The sequence below is a fragment of the Humulus lupulus genome, chromosome 4 (genome assembly GCF_963169125.1).
Source record: "Humulus lupulus chromosome 4, drHumLupu1.1, whole genome shotgun sequence".
Lineage (NCBI taxonomy): Eukaryota > Viridiplantae > Streptophyta > Magnoliopsida > Rosales > Cannabaceae > Humulus > Humulus lupulus.
Window position 1 is genome coordinate 249,691,417 of NC_084796.1, and position 13,225 is coordinate 249,704,641.

General features: G+C 35.5%; 1 protein-coding gene across 5 annotated transcripts in view; it reads right to left on the reverse strand.

Annotated features, from left to right (window-relative positions):
• The window catches only part of LOC133831688 (GTP 3',8-cyclase, mitochondrial), a 54,513-nt gene that overhangs the window by 10,866 nt on the left and 30,422 nt on the right, over window positions 1-13,225 (reverse strand). Inside the window, exon 7 of one of the 5 annotated variants that reach the window (XR_009892551.1) lies at window positions 1,352-3,632. The exons of 3 other annotated variants lie outside the window; for them this stretch is intronic. The gene's annotated coding sequence lies outside the window, so the exon portion shown is untranslated. Of the gene's footprint in view, window positions 1-1,351; window positions 3,633-5,347; window positions 11,916-13,225 lie in introns of those variants that run through there. One more of the 5 variants, XM_062262075.1, reaches the window with a different exon arrangement.

Here is a 13,225-nt window from a genome sequence, read left to right on the forward strand (position 1 = left end):
TCATTTACTGCTCATGCACTTTCAAACTTTACTTTCGTGCTATTTCTCTTTTTACTTTCACATTGTTATGGGTCTGTTATCTTATGTGCACACTGTTCGATTTAACCAATGCCTGCAGGGCTTGTTATACATATAATATAAAATCTCATAGGTTCTCCTCCGGCTAGCCATCATCGCAGCTGGGATCATCATATTACTCATTTCATTGTTGTCATACTTATTACACATAAATGGAGGAGAAAGATGGAAACATGGCAAACATATCTGAATGGTCAACTCCGACCTAGCCCACACTAGTGGGCAGCCACTATAAGTCTTATAGACATTCGTCTTCTTTACCAAACTTACTTAATTGCTTCCTCGAAACAGTGGCACCATTTTCAACATCTTATTATCACATTGCTTAAGCATTCTTGTCATTAAAATATTTAACTTTACATAATACTTTTCTCGGCATTTCAAAACTTTTCTCATATTTTTTTACATGGTCTTATATCACATAATAATGTACCATATAACTGAACATGCCACGCATACATGCCGATGCTGCAATGCCAATGTTCACGATTCATGTGTGATGACATTTAGTCAAGACACTATATCACATCTCATACAACTCAAAACATCTTTAGTCATAATATAAGAAGCTTTGGGTTGGTGGCGTTGTTATACCTTAACGTAGAGCTATGTCTCAGGTCTAAGATTTCCAGCCCAAAAACTTAAAGGATTCATATATCATAACATGTAACAAAATCATGAACATAGAAGGTAGTTCACATATTCACCCACATGAGAACACATACTTGCACATAACTCAGATCAAACTTAACCAATTAAGACAACTTTCACATATCACGAAATTCATCTATTATATATTGTATAATGCATTATGATATACATACCACACATAACCCATATAACCATTCATCACATACTCATCATATGCATCATCATCTCATACTTGACACAACGAACATACACAATCAATGTAGTCATGCATATCACACTTAAGCACAAAACATGAAATTTACTTACCTTAGGTCCTTAGCTTATTTTAAAGCTGCTCACTAAGAGTTAATCAATCCAATCCATACAAATCCAATTCAAGGTACATCATTTATTAAATTGTATAAAAATCGTAAATATACACTATTGATGGTGTATATTAACAATACCAGAAACCACATAAGTGATAATAATAATTATTATTGTCATAATGCTAATATAATCCCAGACAGATAGTATAATTATAGAAAATATTCAGTACATCAAGAATATATAAATATAAACTATAAATACACATAATAAAAATTATTCTAATTAATCACAATATAGGTCAAAGAAATTATACCACAATGATCGGTTCCCCAACAAGTCAGATGATTTTTGAAACTCAAAACGAACTCCGAAACCTCGAACACTAAGTTTCGACCGTCGATCTACGGTGGGCCCACCATCCAACTATGGTCGATGTAGGAACAATTTATTGCGTTTTGAAGCTCACAACACGAGGAACACGATGGTGGTGACAAATTGGCAAACAAATGCCTGAGGTGGCCGAATCGCAACTTTGAAGTCATGCGGTGGCCGAACTTAAATCAACCGGTTGAGGTGTTTAATCAACGAGTGCCATCGAAATTCCCGCGTGGTCGATAGTTCGGAGGCCTCTGAATCCAACGGTCAAGCGCGTGGCTATATGTGGTGACTGCCGATGGATCTTCGTTGGTCGGGCAGACGCATGCACGCGAGAGAAAATAAAAGAGAGAAAATGAAGGAAAAAGAAAGAGAAAGAAAGGAAGAAATTATGAGGAGAGAGAGAAGAGCAATGGGAAATTAAGGCTGAGACCTTTTCCTTTTTTTTAAAATTACATTTGGAGCACAAAATATTAAAATTCTTTTCAAATAAGCCCTTACTTTCTTAATTTTATAAAAATCCTCAATTAAAATTATATGACATTTGGGTCCAATACTTGACTACTCAAGTTTCTCTCTTTAATCTCGTTAATAACATAAAATCATGTTTTAAATACTATATTTCCATTATTATTTCTTAAATTTGTAAACTTGTACATTTTATGTATTGAAACTCTGATTTATAAAAAAAAAAAAATGTATTATGAAAGTGTTGGGTGTTACAATCCTTCCCCCGTTAAAATAATTTTGTCCTCGAAATTTCAAAATAAATTGGATAATCGGAGAAGAAAAACTACGATTTCTAATAAGCAGAACAACATCATACTGCACAAGGTTTTGTACACAAAACTTACTTTCACCCCAGAAAACGAAACTTATTCTTGGCTTGTAATCCTTATTGTTATCCCCATTTTCCTGCCTGGGCCCGAGACGGTGGTCCAGGCCCACATTCTGGGCATTTTTATTTGGGCCCAGCCCAGGCCCGCTTAGCAGGGGAATGACCGGGAGCGACGGTCCAAGTGTGGGTCCAGACCCGAACGGTGTTCGGGAAAGATGATCCAGGACAATCGTCCGGGAGATGTATAGCCAGTCGAGGTTACGGTCAAGGTGTACGAACGGTCCCGGTCCCTGGTAAATGGTCCGGGCCTGCGGTAAACGAAGAGGGACAGAGGTAAACGAACCCGGGTCAAGTCCTCCGGGTTGGCAGGAAAAGGCATCCGTGACCTTGAAGCCGCCCCATGACGCGTGGGGGTTGTCCCCACTTTTCACCTGCGGAAAAGGCCACCTCGGGATTGCACGCCGCTGGTTCAGACCTGCGGCGCCAGTACACTGACTGACTTTGTCCCCTGAATCTGCCTCGTAACTCGGAATGCCCAGACTAAAAGCCCCATTTTGTCGGGCGAAATATAGTTCTTGGGCTGCCCCATTGGGCCTTGATAACTCTTAGTCTTCTTGTATTTTTATCTTTTGTATTGGGCTTCCAACAGAGAAGCCAAGGGCATTTATATCCTTGTTGGGCCCGGGTCAGCCCGGCCCAAGCCCGGTGCTCCTGAGAGCCTATAAATACAGGTAACAGAGCACTGGAGAAGAGAGAGCTCTAAGACTGATATACAGTTACTCTGTCGAAACATAGGGAGAAACTCTATTGTAAAAAGCTTTCCAAGCTCTAATACAGCTGACTCGTGGACTAAGGCTCATTAACGCCCCAACCACGTAAACATCCTGTTTTTATCTTCTAAATTCCATATCGTTAATCTCGCCTACTTTTCATTAATATAGTTTCTGAAAATCTCGGTAAACACTTGTCATATATAAAAAGACAAGGATGTATAAACACCTCACATGTGAATTACAATATGGAAAGAAAGGAAAAGAACTATAACAAGAGTATAAATTACAATGAATGTATACGAAAATACAAAGGAATCCTCATCATCTATTCTTTTGTACACAAACCACACAACGTAAGAAGAGAAAACGACAATCATCATGAAAACATCCATGACATTCATCTTTTACAGTCAATTTTAAAGCAGATGCAATTGACTTGTTATACCTTGATGATAGAGGTTAAATTGAGCAACAAGTTTGTTCAATAAAGAGTTTATCATCGTAAAAAAAAATCGGATAATCAGAAAACAATTATATAGCCGATGGAGATTATTCTTAAAAACCAAATCTCTGTGAAACCCTTCTGTTGTCAAAACTGAATTATTGCCCTGAATGAGAAATAGTGAGATAGGCCATTCATTAGTTACCGGTTCAGAAAAGCCTGACTCTCATTCTTTCTCTAAGAAAACATTTAAAAATCAAAATTGTTTCCAAATAAAAATAATAAGGGGCGTATTGATACAATGCTAGAATGCAAATAACCGTGGCCACTAGGAAATTCACACACTTAGCTTAGTATCCCATTATTGAATAAAACATGGGAAAAGTCTTGACTGACCAATCCATCACTTCATCTACTAAAACAAATAATTCCCACATGTCTAATAAGATAGGCATGTCTCATTTCAACACATATACCAATAATACTTAGTCATCACTTCACACAAGTAATACATTAACTTACTTTAAGGATAATGCAGCTAATATACTATAATTTAACCTCCGAAAGTAATTCACACTACAGAGTAATTCAGTAATTAACATTTATCACCTCAAATCCATAAACAATTCACAAACTGTTTCTATGTTCAAATCAAGATCACAAAATCAATAGAAGTGATTAATTTGTCGACAACATTTAATAAGTTTGACTTTCATCATCAGAGAGGATAGTGTAACACATACTAAACAAGATAAAATCTATGATATCTATCTAGAAAACAACTCGATTCAAGGATCCAATGACCCAACAGTTTAACACATGTTTCTATAAATAAAATTCATCACATACATACTAGAACACAATCAATCTCAAGCTTTTTAAAACCAAACCATTCTTACTTCCTTCAATTTCCCAAGCTAAGCAATACATGGCATCCTCATCATCTCAAATGAACTTAGACCTAACCTTAGCTTTACTTGAGCCAAATCTACTCACTTTCGAACCTTCGCCAAAAATTTCTGAACCCCTACCACAGCCAATGGTGTATCCTACTATAAACATCCCAGAACAAAAGATTTAATTTCCCAAAGTTTGGCTTCCCAAATTTTACTCTGATATTGGTCTTGTCACAGTGGAGGATTCAGTTATGCTCAATAAGAAGGTGGTCGTTAGTATAGGTCAAAGCATACTCGCCCCTAAAGACCAAACAATTTTATCTCATAGGTCAGACCTACAAGCTGTAAACGATTCCTTAGTCTTTACCATTCAGACTGCAGTATCGGTCTCAAATCTAGGCCAACGAGTTCTTGCAAGAGCACAAGAGGTTGACCACTTGAAAAAGTACACAGAAATGTATAAACAAGAGTTGTTAACTATTAGAAAGGTCAACAAGAGATTGACTCGAGAGAATGAAAAGTTGGTTAAGGAGAATGAGTCTTTAACTAAACTTGTGGCTAACTACTCGACCGATATGAAGGAAAAATGTCGGATTCTTCAAACCACTGGGAAGAGCCTTATAGTTGAACAACGAAAGTTGATCAACGAGGTTGAACGTGTCCAGAACCCCAATCCTTAATGTGACTCCCAAAATTTTAAATGTATTATGTACTTTTTATATAGATATATATATATTACTGTTTTCTAATTCCACATTGTGCGTGCTCTCAGTGACAACTTAAAACTCTGCTCTCCAAAACATTAACCTGACATATTAACCCTTTAACATACTAACTGAATTGATAGGTCACTTTCAAAGCTTGAGAATATCAAATAACAACCCAAACATCGACATCGATAAATCATCAATTATTTATCACATCAATAATAAAGGCATGCATTCAGATAAATAACAAATTTCAGTTTCTCTACCAAGTATGGGAATAATCATTTAATCCAAACTCATACTTATATCATGGAAACTAAATCACACAATGAGTTTCTAATACAATTATACAACATCATTAACATACATTAACTAAAATATTGATAGATTATACTAACCATTCATGTGTGGCTTGTCTAGTGGCGGAACTCAGTAGCATTTCGGATCCCAAAATTTAATAACATAATGAGTATACGACATCTACAAACTCAAGGCTCTGATACCATCTGGGATGCCCCTAAGGTAAGGTACGTCTACCACATACTCGTAATTTCAAGGTTTACGAGTATATTATGCCCTTGATCAAATAAATTAAATAAAATGATACTAAGAAATACCGAAAAATTTAAAACTTCTATATAAATTTATTAATAGAAATTATTACACGTATGCATACTTTAAGTTTAAAATGTAGCAATATGAAAAACCCTAAACCACTATTGCATTACTACTGAGTCCGTGCTCCACAAGTTGCTCAACATCTAAAGCCACACTTGGAAAAATGTTGGAAAATAACATAATGAGCTAACGCTCAGTAAGTAAATCTCATGCATACACATACACATGAATGTTGTGAGTTTGAAATGCACATATACTAATACGCTGACTTATATATACGACATCTACAAACTCACATACTCGTAATTTAGCCACAATATGACGCCCCTAAGGTAGGGTACAACCTTGTGATTTACATTTAAAAAAATATAGAACGTGTCCAGAACCCCAATCCTAGGGGCGTCACAGATGGTATCAGAGCCTTGAGTTTGTAGATGTCGTATACTCGTTATGTTATTAAATTTTGGGATCCGAAATGCTACTGAGTTCTGCCACAAGACAAGCCACACATGAATGGTTGGTATAATCTATCAATATTTTAGTTAATGTATGTTAATGATGTTGTATAATTGTATTAGAAACTCATTGTGTGTTTGAGTTTCCATGATATAAGTATGAGTTTGGATTAAATGATTATTCCCATACTTGGTAGAGAAACTGAAATTTGTTATTTATCTGAATGCATGCCTTTATTATTGATGTGATAAATAATTGATGATTTATCGATGTCGATGTTTGGGTTGTTATTTGATATTCTCAAGCTTTGAAAGTAACCTATCAGTTCAGTTAGTATGTTAAAGGGTTAATATGTCAAGTTAATGTTTTGGAGAGTAGAGTTTTAAGTTGTCACTGAGAGCACGCACAATGTGGAATTAGAAAACAGTAATATATATATATATATATAAAAGTACATAATACATTTAAAATTTTGGGAGTCACATTAAAGATTGAGGTTTTGGACACGTTCTACCTCGTTGATCAACTTTCGTTCTTCAACTATAAGGCTCTTCCCAGTGGTTTGAAGAGTCTGACATTTTTCCTTTATATCGGTCGAGTAGTTAGCCACAAGTTTAGTTAAAGACTCATTTTCCTTAACCAACTTCTCGTCCTCTCGAGTCATTCTCTTGTTGACCTTTCTAATGGTTAGCAACTCTTGTTTATACATTTCTACGTACTTTTTCAAGTGGTCAACCTCTTGTGCTCTTGCAAAAACCCGTTGGCCTAGGTTTGAGACCGATGCTGCAACCTGAATGGTAAAGACTTAGGAATCTTTTACAGCTTGTAGCTCTGACCTATGAGATAAAATTGTTTGGTCTTTAGGGGTGAGTATGCTTTGACCTATACTAACGACCACCTTCTTATTGAGCATAATTGAATCCTCTACTGTGACAAGGCCAGTATCAGAGTAAAATTTGGGAAGCCAAACTTTGGAAAATTGAGTCTTTTGTTCTGGGATGTTTATAGTAGGATACACCATTGGCTGTGGTAGGGGTTCAGAAATTTTTGGCGAAGGTTCGAAAGTGAGTAGATTTAGCTCAAGTAAAGCTAAGGTTAGGTCTAAGTTCATCTGAGATGATGAGGATGCCATGTATTGCTTAGCTTGGGAAATGGAAGGAAGTAAGAATGATTTGGTTTTAAAAAGCTTGAGATTGATTGTGTTCTAGTGTGTATGTGATGAATTTTATTTATAGAAACATGTGTTAAACTATTGGGTCATTGGATCCTTGAATCAGGTTGTTTTCTAGATAGATATCACAAATTTTATCTTGTTTGATATGTGTTACACTACCCTCTCTGATGATGAAAGTCAAACTTATTAAATGTTGTCGACAAAGGAATCACTTCTATTGATTTTGCGATCCTGATTTGAACATAGAAACGGTTTGTGAATTGTTTATTGAATCGAGGTGATAAATGTTAATTACTGAATTACTCTGTAGTGTGAATTACTTTCAGCGGTTAAATTATAGTATATTAGTTGCATTATCCCGAAAGTAAGTTAATGTATTACTTGTGTGAAGTGATGACTAAGTATTATTGGTATAGGTGTTGAAATGAGACATGCCTATCTTATTAGACATGTGTGAATTATTTGTTTTAGTAGATGAAGTGGTGGATTAGTCAGTCAAGACTTTTCCCATGTTTTATTCAATGATGGGATACTAAGTTAAGTATGTGAATTTCCTAGTGGCTACGGTTATTTGCATTCTAGCATAGTATCAATACGCCCTTTATTATTTTTATTCATTTGGAAACAATTTTGATTTTTAAATGTTTTCTTAGAGAAAGAATGAGAGTCAGGCTTTTCTGAACCGGTACCTAATGAATGGCCTATCTCACTATTTCTCATTCAGGGCAAGAATTCAGTTTTGACAACAGAAGGGTTTCACAGAGACTTGGTTTTAAAGAATAATCTCCATCGGCTATATAATTGTTTTCTAGTTTTCCATTTTTTTTTATGATGATAAAATCTTTATTGAACAAACTTGTTGCTCAATTTAGCCTCTATCATCAAGGTATAACAAGTCAATTGCATCTGCTTTAAAATTGACTGTAAAAGATGAATGTCATGGATGTTTTCATGATGATTTTCGTTTTCTCTTCTTACGTTGTGTGGTTTGTGTACAAAAGTATAGATGATGAGGATTCCTTTGTATTTCCGTATACATTCATTGTAATTTATACTCTTGTTATAGCTCTTTTCCTTTCTTTCCATATTATAATTCAAATGTGAGGTGTTTATACATTCTTGTCTTTTTATGTATGATAAGGATTACAAGCCAATAATAAGTTTCGTTTTCTGGGGTGAAAGTAAGTGTTGTATATAAAACCTTGTGCAGTATGATGTTGTTCTGCTTATTAGAAATCATAGTTTTTCTTCTCTGACTATCCAATTTATTTTGAAATTTTGAGAACGAAATTATTTTAACGGGGGAAGGATTGTAACACCCAACACTTTCATAATACATTTTTTTTGTTATAAATTAGAATTTCAATACATAAAATGTACAAGTTTACAAATTTAAGAAATAGTAATGGAAAGATAGTATTTAAAACATGATTTTATGTTATTAATGAGATTAAAGAGAGAGAGAAACTTGAGTAGTCAAGTATTGGACCCAAATGTCTTATAATTTTAATTGGAGATTTTTATAAAATTAAGAAAGTTTGCTAAAGGGCTTATTTGAAAATAATTTTAATATTTTGTGGTCCCAATGTAATTTTGAAAAAAAGGGAAAAAGTCTCAGCCTTAATTTCCCATTGCTCCTCTCTCTCTCCTCATAATTTCTTCATTTCTTTCTCTTTCTTTTTCTTTCCCTTTCTCTCTCTTATTTTCTCTCGCGTGCATACGTCTGCCTAACCACCGAAGATCCACCGGTGGTCACCACATATAGCCACGTGCCGGACCGTTGGATTCATAGGCCTCCGAACTATCGACCACACAGGAATTTCGATGGCACTCGCCGATTAAACACCTCAACTGGTCGATTTAAGTTCGGCCACCGCGTGACTTCAAAGTTGCGATTCGGCCACCTCAGGCATCCGTTTGCCAATCTATCACCACCATCGTGTTCCTCGTGTTGTGGGCTTCAAAACCCAATAAATTGTTTCTACATCTACTATAGTTGGGTGGTGGGCCCACCGCGATCCACCGTAGATCGACGGTCGAAACTTAATGTTCGAGGTTTCGGAGTTCGTTTTGAGTTTCAGAAAATCATCATTTGACTTGTTGTGGAACCCGATCATTGTGGTATAATTTCTTTGACTTATATTGTGATTGATTAGAATAATTTTTATTGTATGTATTTATAGTATATATTTATATATTCTTGATATACTTAATATTTTCTATAATTATACTATATGTCTGTGATTATATTAGCATTATAATGATAATAATTATTATTATCACTTATGTGGTTTCTGGTATTGTTAATATACACCATCAATAGTGTATATTTACGATTTTTATAGAATTTAATAAATGATATACCTTGAATTGGATTGATTAACTCTTGGTGAGCAGTTTTAAAATAAGCTAAGGACCTAAGGTAAGTAAATTTCACGTTTTGTGCTTAAGTGTCATATGCATGACTACATTGATTGTGTATGTTCGCTGTATTAAGTATGAGATGACGATGCATATGATGAGTATATGATGAATGACTATATGAGTTATGTGTGGTATGTATATTATAATGGATTATACGATATATAATAGATAAATTTCATGATATGTGAAAGTTGTCTTAATTGGTTAAGTTTGATTTGAGTTATGTGCAAGTATGTGTTTTCATATGGATGAATATGTGGACTACCTTCTATGTTCATGATTTTGTTACATGTTATGATATAGGAAGCCTTTAAGTTTTTAGGCTGGAAACCTTAGACCTGAGACATAGCTCTACGTTAAGGTATAACAACGCCACCAACCCAAAGCTTCTTATATTATGACCAAAGATGTTTTGAATTGTATGAGATGTGATATAGTGCCTTGACTAAATGTCATCACACATGAATCGTGAACATTGGCATTTCAGAATCGGCATGTATGCATGGCATGTTCAGTTATATGGTACATTATTATGTGATATAAGACCATGCATAAAAATATGACAAATTTTTTGAAATGCCTTGAAAAGTATTATGTAAAGTTAAATATTTTTATGACAACAAGGCTTAAGCAATGTGATAATAAGATGTTGAAAATGATGCCACTATTTCGAGGAAGCAATTAAGTAAGTTCAGTAAAGAAGACGGATGTCTATAAGACTTATAGTGGCTGCCCACTAGTGTGGGCTAGGTCAGAGTTGACCATTCAGATATGTTTGTCATGTTCCCGTCTTTCTCCTCCATTTATATGTGTAATAAGTATGACAGTTATGGCAATGATGAAAAGAGTAATACGATGAGCCCAGCTGCGATGATGGCTAGCCGGAGGAGAACCCATGGAATTTTATATTATATGTGTAATAAGCCCTGCAGGCATTGGCTAAATCGAACAGTGTGCATATAAGATAACGGGCCCATAACAATGTGAAAGTAAAAAGAGAAAAAGCACGAAAGTAAAGTTTGAAAGTGCATAAGCAATAAATGAAATGCATAAGTATATAAGTCCGCATATTAGTATATGTGCATTTCAAACTCATGACATTCATGTGTATGTGTATGCATGAGATTTACTTACTGAGCGTTAGCTCATTATGTTATTTTCCAACATTTTTCCAAGTGTGGCTTTAGATGTTGAGCAACTTGTGGAGCACAGACTCAGTAGCAATGCAATAGTAATTTAGGGTTTTTCATAATGCTACATGTTAAACTTAAAGTATGCATACTTGTAATAATTTCTATTAGTAAATTTATATAAAAGTTTTAAATTTTTCTGTATTTCTTAGTACATTTTATTTAATTTATTTGATCAAATGCTTAACGTACTCGCAAACTTTGAAATTACGAGTATGTGGCAGATGTACCCTACCTTAGGAGCGTCACAATAAAGGTGATTAAGAAGTTGTTATCTAACTAGGGATATGCTCCCTGAGAACTAGCTCTGATTCTTTCTTTTAGGGATATGCTCCACCTGCTTTTAGGGATGAATATGTGTCCTCAGGCTCTTTTCTAGGGTTCTGTCCGAAACTCTGCTCGAAGTCCTCGTCAGATTGATCCATGGGATCTTCCTCGGTCTGGCCCATCGACTCCTCATAGAAAAGTTCCCTGTCACCGAGGTCCTTGTTCGCCACTTCCTCCACTGGCGGGTTCTCAGCTACAACTGGGGCCTCTACTGCCATCGGGTTTGCTGCTGCTAGTTGTTGTGCTGCCTCTACAGCATGGGCCTGAGTGCTCTGTGCAGCAAGGAGCTTGCGGAAGTCCATATGCCACCTTGACATCCTACCCAGAGATTCGAAGGTCATCTCAATGGATATCCTGAAGGCAGTCCAGTATGGAGTGGTTGGCCTCTCCTGGTACCAAAGAACGGTTGTGCCTCTAAGATACAAACTTGTCAATCTTACCCTAAACATAGGGGGTGTACCGATGTCACCAAAGATGATGTTCAGCGAGTAAGTCCATGCCCAGACTTCTTCAGAATGGATTTCTCTGTTGAATACGGCAGGTGCTACGTTGGTGAAGGCACGGTAGACCTGGGTTCTCTACTGGTGGTCATACAATATAGGTGGGTTGACTACGATGGAATCAATCACCTCAGGTTCGTCAGTCATTTTTACTAACCTATAATTTATAAAGTTTAGGTAAGTAAAAAGAAAAACAACACACTAAAAGGAAAGACAATACTTATAGTGAGTGTCGATCTATCTTTGCGAAATGTACATGTGGGTTGTCTACAAAATCGGCTCAACTCGAGCACTGATACCAACTGTAACGTCTCAAATTTTTAAGACTCGATAATGCGGAAATATAAACGTTTTCATTTAACGAAATGTCTCAAAAACCCGTATATAAAAAAAAAACTTTTTAAAGTCGTATATTCATACTTAATATTTAATACAAACATAGTTTATGAAAAGTAAATTGAGTCTTGTTTATGAAAATAAAACAATATTTCCAAAAAAAAAAACAGCTTCCCAAAAGGCCAGTCCACATGTACATCCACAAAGTAGACTCAGCGCTCATTGCTCTACTTTTCTATTGTTCTTACATACAACAAGGTAAGCGAAAACGCTTAGTAAGTTCAACTTTAAAATAAAAGTATGTAGAGAAGACATGTGGTCACTGACCAAGTCACTGACCACTGATAACAATAGCTCAACAAAATTAGAGTTCCGGATCCATCCGAACCCTAAGTAATCAATTTCAAGAACGCAAATGTAGAGTCCAAGAACATTACTTAGCTAGTTAGATAATAGAATAATAGTAATAATAGTATTATCTTTATGACTGTGGACTTTTGGTTCAGACCGGGATTTATTTGGACACTCATAGTAACACTTTTAGATTTTCTAAGTTTAACCTATAGTTTAGGAATATTAATTTTAACCTGAGGTTTGATTAATATGGCTGATATTGAGGGTAATATCTATTATATTATAAGGTTTAGATAAGACCCAATAAGATTATAGCACATGTCATGTGTATGTTTAATAATGATTAAGTATTTTGAGGAATAAATTTATTAAGGTTAAAATTTGAATATCCTAAGGTCAGTCAGCAGCTTTGAAAACGTTAGAGGGCCTAGTCAAGGTTGTTTACTCAATTCAAATTAAGCTAAAAATGTGTAATTTCGTGTTTAAATATTCAGCGTATGTCGATATATCGTAGCTATAGGGGCGATATATCATAGCACGGAAAAAAAAAACGTCGCACGATTGCCTCGGGCATACTGGCCTAGGCGATATGTCGCCTACAGGGGGCGATATATCGCCTCCTTCAGGGCATTTTGAAACATTTTGAAAATGTTCTCCATTCAAATCTTCAACCTCTTGATAAGTCCAGCATCTTTCTGAGCGAGTCTTCAGCCTCTGCTGAACGATAATTCAAATGTTTTTCACTTAAAAAGCCATTATTTTTATTCAAGTTAAATG